Source organism: Antechinus flavipes, chromosome 6 (genome assembly GCF_016432865.1).
Source record: "Antechinus flavipes isolate AdamAnt ecotype Samford, QLD, Australia chromosome 6, AdamAnt_v2, whole genome shotgun sequence".
Taxonomy (NCBI): domain Eukaryota; kingdom Metazoa; phylum Chordata; class Mammalia; order Dasyuromorphia; family Dasyuridae; genus Antechinus; species Antechinus flavipes.
The window spans coordinates 260,342,261-260,356,484 of NC_067403.1; the positions used below are offsets into that span (position 1 = coordinate 260,342,261).

The window sequence follows — 14,224 nt, forward strand, 5'->3', positions numbered from 1 at the left end:
AGGCTGCTGCCAGCAGGGGTCACCAGTGCCCAGGCATTGGGGCCTGCAGAAAAGGCCTGAGGAGAGAAGGCGGCCTCCCATCACCCCCTGGGCATTGGGAGCCCCCAGGTCGGGAACCCTGTGCCCGGCAGTTCTCTGCGGCAGCTCCCCGGCTCCACGGGCACAGCATTCCCCAGGAGGGGGGGCAGCCGGCCTGGGCCAGGACTTGGGGCCGCAGAGCACCCAGGGGAGGCCCTCTCGCCCCTGCCCACAGCAGTTCCTTGGGGCCAAAGCCTGGGGAAGGCCCCTGTTAAGCTGCAAAGGCAGCCCCAGCGGGGGAGGAGCCTTCAGCTTTGCATCTCCTGCAGGATCCAGGAATTCTGGTCCTTTTTTTTCTTGCATCAAACAAGAAGAAATTAAGCCTGTTTCCATACAGTGAAACTGGGGTGTGAAAGCAGTTGGGACCAGCAGGATAATCTCCTATTTACCTCTTAGAGGAAAAATCTCTGAGCAGCAAAACGTTCTCGGGAGCCCCGGGGAATCTGCATAAATTCTCTATCATCTTAGCACCTTTGCCTCATTTTATTACAAGACAAACGTTACCAGGTCAGGAGGCTCTGGGCCACGGGCTGCCCGGCAAGGGAGCCTGGATCACTCGGCACACACTCACTTCCGTTCCCCCCCCCACGGCCATCAGAGCGACTGGGGGGTCTCCGGGGCCGCAGGGGAGGGCACCAAAAACCCACTTCTTCGGGACCCAAGGGCAAGGGCTGCTGGGAACTCAGACCATTTCGGAGGAGCTTAAAGATTATTAGCCTCTGCTTGTGGTGGGGAAAGAGCAGCCCTGGAGCAACCACTGAGATAGAGATTGGGGCAGTGTCTGACCGGAAAAAAAAGACCTGATAGAACCCGAGAGGGATAAAACATGGTCATAGAACAGGCCGTCTGCCACAACTCCTTTACTTGTCCTGCCTCAGTTTCCCTAAATGGTCCTGCCTCATTTTCCCTGAATTGTTCTGCCTTAATCCCCCTGGTTGCGAGCCTCCCCCTGATCATTAGGACTGACACAATTTAGGGCCATTTGCTCTAAGGTTATAAATTGCAAATGTGTAAACTCAAGCTAAAGGGGAGTTTGGACTTCCTGCTCCTAACTCCTCCTAAATCATCAGAATGTACAGTCCCCCCCCCCCCCAGTGATGGTCCGCTCGTGCTCTCAGTGCTCTGACTCTGCCCTGCCTCGGTCTCCCCCTGTGGCTTGGAGCCACCTGTCATTGTCATTGAGAAACACCTTCCCTGCTGGATTCTGGGAGATACAGTCTCATTCAGCCCTGGGACCAAACCACGGATCCACTCGGTCCCAGCACAGTCTCTCCCTCTCAAATAAAACATTAAAAACTCTAATCTCTATCCTGCCTCTATCTCTCCGGCATTACAACAGAACCAAAAAAAAGACCTGGAACAGAACCAGAAAAAAGACCTGTCACAGAACCAGAAAAAAGACCGGGAACAGAACCAGAAAAAAGACCCGGAACAGAACCGTGGACCATCAGCGGCGGAAGGAACCCTCTGAACAAAGACCACGGAAGGTGAGAGCAGACCCTGTCCCTGAGAAGCCGGCATCAGGAGGCCCATTAGAAAGGGCAGCAGAGAGGCAGAGGCGGGCCCCGAGGGCGCTGGCCAAGAAGGCAGCCTTGGTTCTGGAGCAGAAAAAGGGGAGAAGGGGGGAGAGAGTCCGGGCTGCTTTCCCGCCAGGCTTGCTGCGTCCCAGGGCCTGGCAGCCCGGCCCCCCAGCTCCCTCGGGCTGTTGGCAGCCCGGTCCCCCAGCTCCCTCGGGCTGTCTGCCTTTGGCTTTTGCTCCCATGTGACGGCTCCTGCTCGAACCTGGGAAGTCACCCGTTTTCCGCTACACACAATGGCACCAGTGCCCCCAGAACTCCCCGGGCGGGAGCCGGGCTCCCTCCCTGGGCAGGCTTTGGAAAGTCTCCTCCTGGCCGCCAGGGCCCATTGTGGGCCTTCCCGGGAGGCGTCAGCCCCTGATTTTAGTGGCCACGTTTGTGTTGTGTGTGGGGGGGGTTGTTTTAGGAAAGGGAGCTTGGCCCCCAAAGCAAGGAGGGATTTTTAAAAAGCATGGCAGCCTGCAGGATTTTTTTAAACAGTATTTAATTCCAAATCTGTCTCAGCTTTGTTACTCTCATTAAAAGAATAATTAGCTATTTAAAAAGCCATTATGCTCATTCTGTCAGGGCGAGCATCAAAATGCAGGTTGCAGAGACAATGAGAGGCTGAATCTCTTGTGGGGGGAGGCAAGGGAGGCCCCTTGGGGGGCCAGGAGGGAGGAAGAGGGCTGGAGCCCAGACAGACATGTGGCTGCCTCCCTGACCACCGGTAGTGATTCTCTCCGTTCTTCACCCAGCTTGACCTGCCTCCAGTGAAGGAGCCTTTCCTGGTTTTCAAGCCAGCCAGCCGGGATCCTGGTGCTGCTCTCTAAAGCTGGTCCCGGCCCCTTGGGCTGGTCGGAGCTGTCGCGGGAATGCCCTAGTCTCCGGCCTTGTCCGGCTCCTCTTGGAGGAGGGCCCTGTAGGGGTGGGAGGACTCACAAGGAGGCCAGTCCCTAACGAGAGAGGGCAGGCCCAGCCCCAGAGGGCAAGTCACTTTGCCCTGTCTGACTCAGTTCCCTAATCTGTGAAATGGGGGGGGATTAGACTTCACGGCCCCTTTCAGAGCAGCTGGATAGGACCCTGGGCTCGGGATCGTGAAGATTCATCTTCCTGAGCTTAAAACTAACCTCAAACACTGAGGTAGCTACATGACCCTGGGTAAGTCGCTTCTGCCTCAGTTTCCTCATCTGGAAATGCGCTGGAGAAGGAAATGGCCCCAGGACCCCGGCGGACCCTCCTCCATGGAGCACAAGGCTGCTGTAGCTGGGATGAACACTGGAAGCGTGCTGCTGTTCAGCAAGGTTGTTAGAAACAGCTGGAGTTCGCTGTGTTGAGTGACACAATACAATTTGAGGGCTCTCGGGGTGCCGGGTAATCACGAGGCAAAGCCAAGGCTAAGACTGACTCGGACGTTCCGGTGCAGAAGGCCAGAGCTCGGGATCCGGACGTTCTCGGGCCTGACACGGCAGCCTGGACTCCACTCTCAGAATAAGAAAGTCCTTTCTCACCAGGTGGGTCTAGGGGGACGCTGAGATCGGAGACATTTTGGAAGGAGGAAGAGCATTAAAAAAACACAAGTCTTTGTGAAATCCAGCCTTCGCCTCCTCTCCTGGGAGGGGGTGGGGGGGAAGAGGGGAGGGGTCGCAGCAACAAAGAATTCTAAGTGTCATTTAAAAAAAAACACTTCCAAAAAAACAAACAAAAAAACAAAAGAAACAAATCCTCTTCTTCAAACAGGGAGCATCCGTGCTGGAAAATCATCCCTGGCTTTGTAAGTCAGAAAGGGACATTACCCTCCAGAGCCCCTGCAGCTACCATGAACCTCTGGGGGGCTCCTCCAGCCAATGAGCTCGCGCCTTATTGCCGAGACTAGTGAGTAACACTCGCATTAAGATAATATAATGCGATCGACTTTTAAATAGCACGCCAACCTTTATGCGTCTTTTTATTTACCTCCACTTGGAGAAGTGCATTTGCCATCATCCCAGCTCCCATTTTAATAAAACCTAAAGCAACACGAGGATGATTATCCCCGTCTTCTACCTGCGAAATCGGGGCGCAGAATAGTTACTGATTTGGCCCAAGAGCACACAGCTAATAAGGGCCAGATTACAGTCACCAAATCTCAGATTTCAAGGGGGCCTCGGAGACCCACTCTGCCAACCCAGATTGGCGACAAGATGCCCAGCATGTGGGCATCCAGCTGGTACCTAAAGACCATGAAGAGAGTAGAAAATACAGGAGTGACTACCCCATCTCCCTCCTTTGAAGTCAATGACTGTTCTCTTACGCCATCCTGTTTTTTCTTGGGGAAAAAGCCAGACCCGAAGATCAGGAGCTTCAGGCTACAATCTAGCTACAAGAGGGACCTGAAAATAAAGTTCTGGGACCTTCTGTTTTTTCTCATCTGTAAAATGGGCACCTTAGAAGGCTCTGTTCCGGTCTCAAAGCCCCTGACAGAAGATGGAGAGGCTGTCACCACTGATCTAAAAGCTCTTTTCAGACCTGTTTCCTTAAAAGGTGGCTTGGATGCTGAACAAAAGATCTTTCCTAAGGATTTCCTAGAGAAACAGAAGAAAAGTATACAAAGATCCCCCATTCTCCATTCAGGAAAAAAGATGGAACTGATTGCAGGAAGGAGACCCTTTTGAATCCTTGAGGGGATTGTTCCAGGAAGAAATGGGGTTTCGAAAATGTGACTGTACTTGAACACGCTACGATTTCCCTCGGCAGGATTTCTGTAAATGTTTCCTCTAATTATTTTGATGGTGAGTCCCACCTGAGGGAATGGGGAGGAGGGAAGCAGGCAGGTGGATCATTTTCTCTCTGGGCTAGTGAGGCGGATAGAATAATGCTACGTTTTACCATATCGTTCTGGGTGAGCTTGTGACTAAAATGAAGAGTCCAATGTCACCACCGCAGGTTTACTCGTTCTGTTGGGTGACAGCTAGTGAGTCCCTGGGGTGAGGTCTGAATCCGGGTCTTTAGACTCCATCGACAATGGAGCCTCATGTTTCCCATTCTGATGGGAGTGTGTGTGCCGGCTAGATCGGGAGAATGCTGCGGGGAGAACTGAGTTAGACCCGGGCACAGACACTGGACATGGCCCCTCAGGGCTGGACCCGGGCACAAACACTGGGCACAGACACTGGACATGGCCCCTCAGGGCTAGACCCGGGCACAAACACCGGGCACAGACACCGGGCATGGCCCCTCAGGGCTGGATCCGGGCACAAACACTGGGTACAATTCCTCATGCTCTTCCTGGAGATAAAATGGAAAGCTGGGAGCTCAGTGACAGCACCACCACTGGGGGATTCTGGGACTAACTGAAGGACCATCAAAGTCCCTCTGCCCTTCTCCACCTTTCACTTGGTTAAAAGGAACGAATCCAATTTGCGGATGCCCCTAAGCTGGGGTGGGGCGGCAGGGTGATCACAAACTGACAGGAAGGTGGCTAAGGTCTGAAAAGGCCGGGTGCTTCTGGAAGTCAGTTCATTCTTGTCCATCCTTAAGGTTCTTTTAAAAAGGAGAGTTTCTACCTGTTTTCCTGACCCCATTTAGGAAGCAGAATTCAAAAATCATAGATAAAGTTAAAAAAAAGACAGATCCTGAGCGACATGGACTGGGGGTGGTGTGGGGAAGGAAACAGAAAAAAGAACCCAGAAAGGCACAAAGCCTGACTGTGAACTGGAAAAGTCCTTCCGGGTCATCTAGCTTCCCAGAGCTCCAGCCCCCTAAGCCAAGCCGTCCATATCTGAAAGTGGGTCCTCCCTACAAGTGACCTTGCGAGGGGCAGCCAGTGTTTGCTAGACCCGTGCTGAGGGGGAACTTACTACCTTACCGGGCGATCCATTTTGGGGACAGTGTTAACTGTTGGGCTTTTCTACATCAAATCTAAGTCTGCATCACCGGCCCTGCGGGGCCTCCCTCCCCTCACCCTTCCCCAGACCCACTGTTCTTATCTTGATCCTTTGGGCCCAAGCAGAACTAATCTCCCGGAGGAGATCAGGCGCCGTCTTTGGGCAGGACTTCCCAGCAGAGATTTGTGGAGCCGCTGGGATTATCTCCCGTTATATAACAAGGGCTGCAAAGCCCTTCCTTCACTCCAGTTATTGCCGCACTCCATAGAAACGGACGCTCAGCCTGACAGAAATCGGGAGTTTCCCACCATACTGGCCCAGAACTCGGCAGGCGAGAAGCACCGAGCCCCCGATGACCACGGGACCCATCTTGGGTTCTCTGAACCCAAGGGGCACCAGGGAGGCCCAGCCCTCAGACAGGGGGATCGATGATCGCTGAGGGCGCGGGAGCCGGACTCTGAACAGAGGAAGTTCTGACAGTCGCTAACGTTCGGCTGAAAGGGCGCAGGAGGCGCTGCTCCGGGAGGTCAGAGGAAAGGCTGGGGTCCCCGCACTGCACCTAAAGCCTGACGTCTCCCTCCCCGCAGGCGCCTCGTCCCCAGTGGGAGGCGGCCCTCCTCCGGCGGCCCTGAGCCCCCGTACCCTATTAACGTCTGACACGGCTCGGGCTAGAGCAGCCTCCTGCCCACGTGGTGAGAGGGAAGAGAACAAGGCATGATGGGAAGCCTGCCGAGAACCCCCGGGTCCCTGCAGGCGACTTCGTACCTGATAGGACTGACCCACATTCTCTGTGCCGGGCACCTCCAGGCCCAGGCCCCAGACCCGGCTGACTAGCAGCAGCCCCAGGCTGAGTCCGTGACAGGCAGGGTCCCCAGCAGCCCCAGACACACAACTCCTTCTCCCTATTCACAGGCTGGCAGAGGGCCCATCGCTTCTCACTCAGGGTTTGCACTAGTCTGCAATGGGCCTTCCTGCCCGGAGCTCTCCTGCCCCCGCCAGCCAGAGAGTTTTGACCAAGTCACATCTCTGCTCTTCAAACACCATGAGTCTCTATGCCTTCAGGATCAACTATAAAATCTTTGGCTTAATTTTTGAAGCCTTCTTTCCTCCCTTCTTTTCCTTTCCTCATTCCCTCCCTTCCTTCTTCCCTCTTCCCTTCCTTCATTCCTTCTTCCCTTCCTCCCTTTCTTTTACTTCCTCTTCCTCCTTCCTTCCCTTTATTCCTCCCTTCGTCCCTTCCTTTCTTACTTCCTCCCCTTCCTCCTTCCCTCCCTCCCTCTTTGCTTCCACCCATTTCTTCCTTCTTTTTCCCCTTCCTTCCTTGGAGTTCTTATCCCGTGCACATGACGCTTTTTTATCCGTCTCTAACTCTGAAGCACTTTCCTTTCTCTCCTCCATTTCCTGATCTTGGCTCTCCTAAAGTCTCATCTAAAAGCTTTTTGTGAGTGTGAGAAATCTGCCCCGCCCCCGGCCCACCCTCACACCCCCAGTGCCCACCCTTGGAGAAAGCCTCTGTTTACCCTGCCTTTTAAGGAGGTCCTTCTGTAGATGACGCTTGCTCCCTTAGACTGGGAGCTCCTTGAGGGCAGGGAAGGTGCTGGCACATGGAAGGCCATTAAGCATCATGGGGTGGGGGGGACAGCAGTGCCCTATGGGAGTCCGACCTGCCCCCCTTCTCCAGCAGCCGCCCAGCCACCCTGATCATGCAGTTCCCTATGTCTAAACGTGGGGTTCCATTTGTCTAAGACTCATTCTTCCAGTCCAGACAGCTCCAACCTCGTGGTATTGGGGAGGGGGGACAGTGACTTGACCAGGATCCCACAGCCAGGAGGCTCCCATGTGGGAGCCCAAGACTCACTCTGTGTCTGCCAGATTCCTTCTACTTGCTCTTGCTTTCTGTAGCCTGGGCCGTGATCCGGGTCTGCACTGTTTCCCAGAAAACCCAGCTTCTTGGAGAGCAGTTTTCCTTTTGGATTTCTGTATTCCCGGGGCCTACAGCAGCACCTCGCACATAGTAAAATCTTAATAAATGCTTATTGGATGAATGCTATATCTATTTTATGGTTTCATCTTAAAATGAAAATAAATTTAATGTTTTTAATTAATCAAAATTGATTCTGTCTCATTGCCAAAGCAGGGGAGGAATGGGAAGAACTTGCTGCATATATGCAGAGGCAAGCAAAGCAAAGGACTGCCCTGACTGGATCCAGAACACCCCCTACCATGTCCCCTTCCCCACGTCCCCTTCTGCATCAATTTAGTTCTTCAAGTTCTGACCCACCAGAAATGGCTTCTCCCACATCCATCCTCAGAGCAGTTGGGATCCCTCTTGTGCCCTTCTCTGTGTCCGTGGTTGTAGCTCATCCTCCCTAACTGGACCCCAAGTCTCTGATGGCAGGGACCTGACCCTCCCTGCTTCTGGATCTCTCATAGGGCTGAGCACATCAGGAACAGGCTCAAGGAAAACGGGAGTAAATGCGAAATTCACAGTCAAGAAGGCCCAGGCGTGTTCCCAATAAAAGATCAGGGGTGATATAAGGTTGCCCACTATTACCATTACTATTCAGTATTGTATTAGAAATGCTAGCTTCGGCAATAAGAGAAGACATAGAGATTAAAGGAATTAGAGTCGGTCATCAGGAAACCAAATTATCACTCTTTGCAGATGATATGATGGTACACTTAGAGAACCCTAGAGAATCAACTAAAATTTTATTAGAAATAATTCACAACTTTAGCAAAGCTGCAGGATACAAAATAAACCCACACAGATCCTCAGCATTCTTATACATCACCAACAAAATCCAACAGCAAGAAATACAAAGAGAATTCCATTTAAAATAACTGTAGTATAAAATATTTGGGAATCTATCTACCAAAGGAAAGTCAGGAACTATATGAGCAAAACTACAAAACACTTTCCATACAAATAAAGTCAGATCCAAGCAACTGGAAAAATATCAAGTGCTCTCGGATGGGTCGAGCAAATATAATAAAGATGACGATACTCCCTAAACTAATCTATTTATCTAGTGCTAGACCAATCAGGCTCCCAAGAAACTATCTTACTGACCTAGAAAAAATGACAACAAAATTCATCTGGAAGAATAAAAGTCAAGACTTTCAAAGGAATTAATGAAGAGAAAAGCAAATGAAGGTGGCCTAGCTGTACCTGATCTAAAACTATATTATAAAGCAACGGTCACCAAAACCATTTGGTATTGGCTAAGAAATAGTCTAGTTGATCAGTGGAAAAGGTTACGTTCACAGGACAAAATAGTCAATGACTATTGTAATCTAATATTTGACAAACCCAAAGGCCCCAGCTTTGGGGCTAAGAATACACATTTGACAAAAACTGCTGGGAAAATTGGAAATTAGTATGGCAGAAACTAGGTATTGACCCACATCTAACATCATATACCAAGATAAGTTTGAAATGGGTTCATGATCTAGACATAAAGAATGATATTATAAACAAATTAGAAGGACATAGGATCATTTATCTCTGAGATTTGTGGAGGAGGAAGGAATTTGTGACCAAAGAACTAGAGATTGCTATTGATCACAAAACAGATCATTTTGATTATAGGAGGTTAAATGGTTTTTGTACAAACAAAACTAATGCAGACACGATTAGAAGGGAAGCAATGAACTGGGAAAATATTTAAGAGTTCTGATAAAGCCTCATTTCTAAAATATACAGAGAATTGATTCAAATTTATAAGAATTCAAGCTATTCTCCAATTGATAAAAGATCAAAGGATAAGAACAGACAATTTTCAGATGAAGACATTGAAATGATCTCTAGTCATATGAAAGGTGCTCCAAATCACTACTGATTAGAGAAATGCAAATTAAGACAACTCTGAGATACCACCACACACCTGTCAGATTGGCTAAGATGACAGGAAAAGATGATGATGAATGTTGGAAATGTGGGAAAATTGGGACATTGTTGGTGGAAATATGAACAGATCCAGCCATTCTGGAGAGCAATTTGTTACTATGATCAAAAAGTTATCAAACTGTGCATACCCTTTGATCCAACAGTGCTACTACTGGGTTATATCCCAAAGAGATCTTAAAAGAGGGAAAGGATCCTATATGTGCAAAAATGTTTGTGACAGCCTTTTTTGAAGGGGCAAGAAACTGGAAAGTAAGGGGATGCCCATCAGTTGGAGAATAAATTGTGGTATATGAATGTTATGGAATATTATTGTTCTGTAAGAAACGACCTGCAGGAAGATTTCAGAAAGGCCTGGGGAGACTGACAGGAACTGATGCTGAGGGAAATGAGCAGGACCAGGAGATCTTTATATACTTCAACAAAAATACTATAGGAGGATCAATTCTGATGGATGTCGCTCTCTTCAACAATGAGAGGATCCAAATCAGTTCCAATTATTCATGGATGAAGAGAGCCATCAGCATCCAGAGAGAGAACTGTGGGAACAGAGTGTGGATCACAACACAGCATTCTCACTCATTCTGTTGTTGTTTGCTTGCATTTTGTTTTTTTCCTCAGGTTTTTTTCCCCTTCTTGATCCAATTTTTCTTGTGCAGCAAGATAATTGTATAAATATGCACATATATATATAGGATGTAATATATTTCTGCCATGTTTAAACATGTGTTGGACTACTTGCCATCTAGAAGAGGGGTGGGGGAAGGGAGGGGAGAAATTGGAACACAAGGTTTTGCAAGGGCTCATGTTAAAGAATTGTCCATGCATGTGTTTTGAAAAATAAAAAACTTTAATTAAAAAAAAGACAAAAAGAAGCTCCAGGTGTTTCATTAAAAAACACCCACGTCACCAGCTCTGCTGCTCAACTGTTCACTCTTTTCATGATTCCACCACTCCCCGAGCGCCCTTTTTATTATTTATCAATTGAGGTTAAATGACTTACACAGGGTCATGCGGGTTTATCCAGGGCCTTGTGTCTCAGGCCAGATTTGAATTCGGGTCCTCCTGACTACCTGCTGTCCCCACACCAATCCTTCCTGAGGTAGAATGTTGGACTCACATCCCCATAAAACTGGCAGCTAGCTCTAAGGCAGTAAAACTGGGGAAAGCATTGCCTGGGGAGCAAGAAGCAAGAGGTTTTCTGCCATGAACAAGCTGTTGGCCCTTGGGGCAGTCACTTCCTTTGCTGAGGCTCAGTTTGCTCTTCTGCACAATGGGGATGATACCTTTCCTCCCCGGGTGATAACACGAGAATGCTTTATACGCTCTAGGGAGCTTAGTAACCCGAGCAGTCCTGCCATGCATAGTGCTCTTCCCAGTGCCAGCTCTAAGTGCCTTGGCATTGGCCTGGAGAGCCCCCAGTCCTGGGGACCTTGGGATTGTTTCTCCCTTCCCCCTCCCCACCCAGGAGCCCAGGAAAGCTTCTCCTCGATGGAAATCTAGGCCTGGGGGAACCCAGAACCAACTCATAAAACTGAATGTGGAGAGGAAAAGGAGGAGGGGGAGGAAGAGTTTCATTAAAAAACCTTGAAAGACTTGCACGAACAGATGCAGAGTGAACTGGGCAGAGCCAGGGGAACGCCGCGCCCAGTAACAGCAGCGCTAGCAATGACCAACCGGGAAGGGCGCGGCTGTTCTCGGCTATCGCCGACCCGAGACAAATCCAAAGGACCAAGGACGAAAAGGGCCGTCCACCCCACGGAAAGAACGGGACAAGTCTAAATGCAGAGCCAAGCAGACGAGTTTCTCTTTCTTTCCTTCTTTCATTTTTTTTTTTTTTGTTTTGAGTTCTCTTCCACAAAATGACTAATCTGGAAATATGTTTTACGTGATTGCACATATATAACCTATATCATACTGCTTACTGTCTCCGGGAGAGGAGGGAGCAGGGAAACACAGACATTGAAACTCACAATTTAAAAAAATGTTAAAATTGTTTTTACATGTAATTGGTGAAAAATAAAATATGTTCTAAATATAAAATAAAGAAGCAAAAAAAGAAAAAGAAAAAACTCTAGGAGAGCTGAGGAGGAGGCCCAAGAGACATACAGAGAGATAGAGATACACACACACAGAGATAAAGACAAACAGAGAAAGAAGGAGACAGAGACAAAGACAGAGAGAGAAAAGACTGAGACAGAAGAAGGGAAGGAGAAATGGAGAGAGAGAGACAGAGAGACAGAGACAGAAAGAGACACACACACACACAGATACACACAGAGAGAGACAGAGACACAGAGAGAGAGAGAGACAGAGAGAGACAGAGAGACAGAGAGAGGGATGGAGGGAGGGGTAAATTCAACCAAGAAGAGAAGAGTATTCCACAAGACTGTCTTAGCCTCATTTTCAGTTATAAAGGGTAATGGTGACCATAATTCACCTGAACTTTTAAAGAAAAATGTGCTCCTTTGCCCTTCGCGTCACTTAGAGCAACAGCGTGGACAGCTGCGGCCCCAGCCCGAAGAGCATTCTGTCCCCGGGAAGCTCCCCATCTGCCTCTGAAAATGCAGGCTCGTCTCCCAGGCAGACAAGAGCGAGCTCCTCTCAGAGGAGGAGAGCAGGCAGCACCGCTCCTGAGATGGCCTCTCTTGAGAGCATTCCTCTGAGAGACGCTGCTTACAAACAGGGGGTTCTGATCCAAGGAGGGGGTTCTAAACTAAAAAGGGGGTTCTGCTCCAAAAAAGGGGTTCTGCTCCAAAGAGGCAGCAGAAAGAGGCAGGGATTCCAAGTGAATCTTTCTGCCTCCCAGCCCAGTTTTCTCCCTATTAGCTCTTCTCCCATCAGGATAATACCAAATTTGAGTCTGATTTTTACTGAAGATCGAGACTCTCGTATTCACGTTAACTCTTTTCCTACCGTCCCCATCGCTCCCTCCTGGCAGATGTTTGTCTCTGTTAATGACTAGCAGGTTTACAATAAAAAAATCAAAAAACCTAACGTCTCCCGGACAATTTGTTAGCTGTGTGAGCTCGGACAAGCCCTTTAACCTGCCCCGGCCCGTCACCGTCTCTGTCCGATGTGGGTCCGAGACCAGCAGCCTGGGAGGTCCCTAGAGCTCCGATCAATCCGTGCTAAATACGCAGCCCGACGCCCACCCCCAAAATCACGCCCGAGAACGTGCCAAGAAACTGACAAAGTCCCAGCCCCCAAACAAACTGCTGGCGAAAGGCAGGAAGCGTTCCTCCAAGTCAGGCTTCAGAATGGGAGCCAAAAGGGTTTTACCCAAAATAACTGCTCTGCTTAAGCTGAGCTGCACCAGAAAATGCCACAGAGACGTCAGCCTCAGTTTCCCTGGCTCGAGAATGGAAGGAGGGCTCCAGATCCGTGCTGTCAGCTCAGTAGAAATGGGAAGCAGGGATCCATAGCCAAAGGCTCCTACAGCTGCGCGCTGATTTAGTTTGCAGATGTTGTGTTATTTGTGTTTTATCGTATTTTTGTTAACTGTTTCCCATTTTGAGTTTAATTTGGATTAGGCTGCATTGGGGAGTTCTGAAGACCCCAAGAAACCTTGGCTCAGAAGATCTCAAAGGCTGCTCCCAGCTCTCCGGTCCGAGGTCCCTCCAGGCTTTGATGCTCACGTTCTAAAGTTCCCCCCAGCCCTGCCGTGCCCTGCCCTGTGTTCTAAACAGGAAACTTGGCGTTTCCTATTTTATATCCATGGGTCCTCTGCGTTCTCAGGACCCATGGAGATAGAATTTGAAACTCCAAATTAAAAAAGTTAATTTTGTTATAATTTTGTAATACTTAAATTACTATTTTGTAAGCAATGTTAATCCTGTAAGTAGAAGCTGTGTACTGATGCTCACTGGGCTCATTTTGGCCACAGGGGAAGGGGCGAGAGCCATTCTGAAGCTCCAAAGGGACCCCCTGTCGTCAGACCGACAGCCTTGATGGTGGAAGGAAGAACGGCTCCGCCATCGCCGTCCCCGCCGAACGTCCGGGCCCCCGCGGGGCAGGTCGCCAATGTGCCGGCCCGTGACCGGCATCAGTCACTCTCGTGATCTTTAGGTGGAGTTTCTGTCCCTGAGAGCTAATGACCTCACGCAGCACAAGTCAGCAGAGTCCAAATCAAGTCAATGCAATTCAAGAGTCCCTTAGAACGGGAAGAGAACTGGGCCGGCGCCGGGGATCCAGAGCCCAAAGGATCTAGTTCTTCCTTCCACGCTGTCGGGGGCGGCCGAGTGAGGAAGAGAAAACGATCTGAGCAAGAGGGGATGGCCACGCTCTGCGGGTGGGCTTGGGGGGCTCGGGAAAACTTGCCGTGGGAGGGAGCACGTGGACGGGAAGCGGAGGACCCGGTGATTTCCAGCCCCGGGGAGGGCTGGTGTGAACGCGTGGAGGAGGGAGAGAGAATTCGGGTTCCGGAACAGCCAGCCAGTCGTCCAGTCTGGCTGCAAGATGAATGTGTGTGAAGGGAAGTAATATGAAACCAGCCTGCAAAGGTAAGCCCAGCCAGACTGTGGGGGCCCTAAATGCCAGGCGGAGACATCCGCGGTCTCTGCCAGGAAACGGCTTGGCGTGCCAGAGCCCGGCAAAGTGAGCACCGCGGGGGCTCCCCAAAGCTTACTGAGTGGGACCGCACTGGGGAGCCATGGGAGGCTTCAGAGTAGGGGAGGGCCCCGGCCTCCAGGAGACTTTCTGGGAACCGAGCGGAAGAGGAGACGGAGGCAAGGAGAAGAGCGAGAAGTCTCAGGGGGAGCTAACGAGGGTCCGAGCTGGGCAGGGGGGAGGGAGAAGGGCCGGGGAGGCAGCTGGCT

The 14,224-nt window shown here is 50.3% G+C and overlaps 1 protein-coding gene across 5 annotated transcripts in view; it reads right to left on the bottom strand.

The window, feature by feature from the left end:
• Nucleotides 1–14,224, bottom strand: part of SHANK2 (SH3 and multiple ankyrin repeat domains 2) — a 483,554-nt gene that overhangs the window by 294,704 nt on the left and 174,626 nt on the right. The window lies entirely within an intron of this gene.